General features: G+C 42.2%; 1 pseudogene; it reads right to left on the bottom strand.

Annotated features, from left to right (window-relative positions):
* Positions 1–3510: 3510 nt before the first annotated feature.
* On the bottom strand, positions 3511–4494 carry LOC101603849 (annotated as a pseudogene).
* Positions 4495–5556: the final 1062 nt, after the last annotated feature.

Here is a 5556-nt window from a genome sequence, read left to right as displayed (position 1 = left end):
CAACAAAAACATAAAAATATTCAAAAAAGAAATTGAGGAGGACTTGAGAAAATGGAAAGTCCTTCCATGCTCCTGGATAGGCAGAATTAACATTGTGAAGATGACAATCCTACCAAAGGCAATATATAGATTTAATGCAATTCCAATTAAAATCCCTACAGTGTTATTCACAGAGATAGAAAAAATGATCTCAAATTTCATATGGAAAGGAAGAAGGCCTCGCATATCCAAACATATCCTCAGCAAAAGAAATAACTCTGGTGGCATCACCATACCTGATCTAAAGCTATATTACAAAGACATAGTAATAAAAAAAATGGTACTGGCATAAAAACAGGAATATAGACCTATGGAATAGACTTGAGGACCCGGACTTTGGGTCAAGCAACTATAGCTACTTGATATTTGACAAAGGCCCAAAAAATATAGGCTGGAAAAAAGACAGCATCTTCAACAAATGGTGCTGGACAAACTGGATAACCACATACAGGAAACTAAAACTTGATCCACACATTTCACCATGCACTACACTCAAATCCAAATGGATCAAAGACCTCAACATAAGACCAGAAACTTGAATACTGAAGAATATTGAAGAAAATTTTGGAAGTACTTTCCATGATGTAGGAATGGAAAAAGACCTACTGAACAAAAGCCCAGTAGCTCATGATCTTAAACAGTCACTCAATCTATGGGATCACATGAAGCTGAAGAGTTTCTTTACAGACAAGCATACAATAAGCAAAGACAATAGATTACCCACAGAATGGGAGAAAATATTTGTGGGTTGTCCAACTGATAGAGGCCTAATCTCTAGTATCTACAAAGAACTCAAAAATCTAAACAGTAAGAAGTCAAACTCCCACTCACAAAATGGGGAAAGAGCTGAACAGGCAGTTCACAGAAGAAGAAACACAAAGGGCAAACACACACTTAAGAAAATGTTCATCATCCCTAATCATCAGAGAAATGCAAATGAAAACAACTATGAGATTCCACCTTACCCCGGTAAGGATAGCAAACACCAAAAAATCAAACGAAAATAAATTCTGGCAAGGATGTGCAGAAGTAGGAACACTCTTCCACGCTTGGTGGGAATGTAGGATGGTACAACCACTTTGGAAAGCAATATGGAGACTCCTGAAATAGCTATGGTGATACCAACAGATCCAGTTATTCCCTTATTGGGCATCTACCCTAAAACCTTCAAACCACAGGCCAGAAAGATTTGCTCAACCATGTTTGTAGTGGCTCAATTCGTAATAGCTAAGAGCTGGAATCAATCCAGATGTCCATCACTAGAAGAATGGTTAACTAAGATGTGGTATATCTACATAATGGAATACTATACAGCAGTAAGAAAAAAGTGACACAAAGAAATTTGAGGAAAAATGGTTAAGCCTAGAACAAATTTTTCTCAGTGAACTTACCCAATCACAGAAAAAAATCGTCACATAGTCTCACTCATCTACAGCACCTAACCTGAATCTACCCAAGATACCTTACATACCCAGCAAGCATCTCATGGACTAGACACTAGAATGGATGGGGAGGGCGGGGAGGGCATCGAAGTGGTGGGAAACACTAATCGAGACCCAAACGGCAATGGTACCATAAAATTCTACTTCCTAAAAGACAGACCAAATGGCTGAACCTTCATCAGGCCCTTCCAGGAAACACCTGAACCACAAGACACTGGAGAGGGTAGGATCAAGTCTAACCCAAATCTTCTACATCTTCCCTCCTTCCCTCCCTCCCTCTCCCTCCCCCTTCTCTCTCTGTACTAACTCTTGTATATTAGTCATTTTTTTTCCTTATTTTCTTAGTGGGCACTGACCTGTAACTCCTAGTACCAGCATGGGGCTATCATCCACAGTGAGCTTTTGATCAGAGAGACCTACAAGGTTTCCTAAAAGAATGACAGATTCCTGTCAGAGTACTTGATGACCCACCAAAGGTCAGTGGTAAGACCCTATTGCTGAAGACTCCATATGCAGCTGACACATAAAATGGAACAGCATGGCTGGAAGCCAGGAGAGAGTCAGTCCCCAGACAGTCAGCGTATCTAGTGCCAGAAGGTGCTACATGGGCGACCGGGGGAAATGACCAATATCCGTCCAAGCAACTGATGGTCTAACCTACTTAGCAAGAAATAACCTGTTGTGATGCCTAAACAAGTGCAATAGTGGCACACAGCCATGGTGGGGAACTCTTAATTCGGCTAACTGATCCCCTCAGTGGTATGGGACCCATAGCTGGAGCTGGGAAACAAGTCAGAACCATATCCAAACATAAGCCCACTCTCCAATGTCAAGCTACCATCAATCATGGGGTACAAGAGGACCTACACCTATTAAACTCTCTATAAAAAAAAGTAAGGGTTATCTCATTTGTCCACGTGCTAACTTACTCTCCATTGGAGAATCTGCTCCTCTTTTTCAGATAGAAGCAGACCCTAAGAAGAGAGCCACCCCATCATACCTCAAAAAGGTCCCAACTGAAACTAAGGAAAATTGGCGAAACAAGCAAGGGTGCTGTTTTCCTGATGAACCAGATACCAGCACAAGGGGGAAGGAGACCAACATAGAGAAAAATCAACTCCTACCAAATCAGAGAGCCAGAGTCTCAGAGGCCCCCAACACCTCATCACTGAAGCCGACCAAAAATGAACCCAACATGGTTCTGGGAAATTTTGCAGAAGAGGGGATGGAAAGAATGTCAGAGCCACATGTTGGGGCATGATATGCAGAGATATTTGCCGTACCAATAACTGTGGGCTAACTCCACAATGCACGACCCATATACATCAACAAGGAGGGACCACTGGAGAGGGGGTAGGTCAAGGATGAGCCTAATAATGGTACCAAACTGCCTATATTTGCTGAATAAAAAACTAATTTAAAAAAAAGAAAGAAAGAATAAGAAAACAGAAGCAACCTGTTTCAGAACTTTACAAATATTATGTACTGTACTAAACTCACTACAATTATTTAAGTGTGCACACAACACGATGAGACGTAACCCTTTCCCAGTCTTATAAAGCACAGATTAGTAGTCATTTATAGCTTTTTTTTTTCCTCTTAATTTTTCTGAAAAGCAACTAGCTTTTCAATCTTTGGAAAAACATAATCAAAAGTATAAAAGCTATACCTATGTTTTTAAAAGGATTTATTTAGAATTTCTTTAGAAACACTTGGGAAAAAAAAAGAATAGGCCATATGTTTGTAAGGTCTTTAAAATAAGCTGAGAGGAGATAAAATTTTAATTTCTTTAGTTATACACAGAAAGTAGAAATCTTGAAACTTTTTTTCTGATTTCTCACTGTAATTAGACGGGGCAGGAACTCTGAAGTCAGACAAGTATCTCAACACTGGATTCACCATACTTTAATTGATAAATTACTCAGTTTTCAGTTCTACGTCTGCAAAATGGGGATAGCATCTTGCTCACCGGGTTGCCGTAAGAATAAATGAGCACACATGTGTTGGCGTGTAAGCCATTCAGTAGATGTCAGACCCTTTTCATGCTTTTCATCACCTGCCTCATAAACCTCACAGTCCCAAGAGCTTTGCCTCGTTTTCTCTGATGCTGCTTCTGCAGGGCTGCTTTGTACAGCTGTCCCTGAAGGACCGGTTTTCTTTGCTTATCAATATTTCCTTCCGTTTGAGCAAAAGCAAGAGAGCCAATGAAAGATAGATCAACTCCTAAGCCTTCGTCTTCCTCTTCTTGGTTGTCCTCGGAAGCACCAGGCTTCTGGCTTGTTCGAGTCTGCCGTTCAGGTACCACAGGCTCTCATTCCCAATGTCGCAGGAAGGCTTGGCAATGCGCGGCCCTTCTCCTTTAACGACCTTGGGAAGTACAGCGGTAAGCATCTTCTGTAAACAGCCTCTTCAAGTTCCAAAACAGCAATGACTAGTTATTCAATGGCTTTCCCACGAATCTCTAGAAATCTCCTTGCAGTACGAAGTGCAAGTGTGTTGTGTCCTCTAAAGGATAAGTTCATTTGCAGCCTGGATGGCACAGAACGCAACGGAAGACCTTCGCTGCTCCTGGGCAGCTGGAGCACCTTTCTGTAGCAGCTCTTCAGTGAACGGGGCGACAGCGGCCCTTGTGCTGAGGTCCCGCCACATGAATGACAATCCCTTTGCTAATTTCGCCTCACCGGTTCGGTTCGGCACCCTTTAAGTTTCTGCAGGTCCTCCTTGAAATCTGGCCCTGCCGGCATGAAGATAGTTTCTGACACCGCATTCTTGTCGGGGAGACTTTCAGTGCTGGTGTTCACAGTGGCTGAACAGTTCACTAAGGCCTTGTCTCCTTTCCAGAGCCCCGCTTTTCCATTGATATCCTTGTTGCAAAGAAATGCTGATCTAATGGCGTCTTCCCTAAATGCTTCAGGCGTGGTATCAGAACTTGATGCGTCTTCACACGAGTCGCCCAGTCGCTTATCAAGGTACCCACATCCACAAACTGGGGAGGGGCGCGCAAGCGTCCCATGGAACGGGAACTTTGGCTTGTCTTTTCCCAAACTCTTCAGCAATTCGATATTACCTGGGAATTTTAGCCTGCAAGTAAATCTTTCAACTAATAGTTCGACTGCAAGGTCACGAGAGACCTTGAATCCGAGCCAGGTAGCAAAGCCACTTTGTTTTTTTTTTGTTGTTGTTGTTGTTTTTGTTGTTGTTTTGTTTGTTTGTTTTGGGGGGGTTGTATGAGCAGGTTTATTCAGTAGTTCTGAGCCTCATTATCCAAATGCAGATGATATACAACTATTGCTATCTACTGCACAAGACTAAGTGAGGGTGTGTATGTGTGTGTTTGTAGAGAGCCTGAAATACCCCAGGGCCTCTGCTGGGCAGATGCGCAGCCACGTGCACTGGGCCTTGGGATGAGCTGCTTCCTGGAAGGCGCTGTGCGCTCCCACACACCTTCGCCTCCTTCATCCTTCTTCCGTTGTTTCTGTGGGTCGGATTCAGAGTATCTTCCTCTCAGCTTGAGGTCCTGATTTTTATCACACGATGTCGTGATCCATACCCTGATTATTTTGCATGTATGCAATTAACAATTGTAATTTAGTTATTTGTACAAGTTTCTCTTTAGTCACGAATTCAAAGTCTACCCAGAAATGTACCCAGTACTGTTCCCCCTAGGTGCGTGAACCCCTTAGACTGTAGTGTACTTTTGACCTCTTGTCTTTCTGTTGTCTTGTTTTGTACACAGATATTCAAATAGATGTGGCTCTCAGCAAAATTCTGATAGAAGGAAGTTTGTCTCTCTCTCTTTTTTTTAATTTTTAGCCTCACATTTTGCTGCTCCCCTTTTCTCATACTCTACTTTCAGGCCCTGGCCATTTCACTTTCTTACCCTTGTTCTAAAACAAGAGAGAAAATATTATGATACCATTCTTATCTTTCATTTGAAACTCATTCACCATATCCAAACATGAGCCTGCTCTCCATTATCAAGGTGCCACCAATCGTGGACTACAAGTGGGCCTACACATCAGGTCTACACCTATTAAATTATCTACTAAAAAATAAGAATTATCCCATTTGTCTG

Source organism: Jaculus jaculus, chromosome 9 (genome assembly GCF_020740685.1).
Source record: "Jaculus jaculus isolate mJacJac1 chromosome 9, mJacJac1.mat.Y.cur, whole genome shotgun sequence".
Taxonomy (NCBI): domain Eukaryota; kingdom Metazoa; phylum Chordata; class Mammalia; order Rodentia; family Dipodidae; genus Jaculus; species Jaculus jaculus.
Note: the sequence above shows the minus strand (reverse complement) of the source record. Positions and strands in the feature narration are given on the sequence as shown.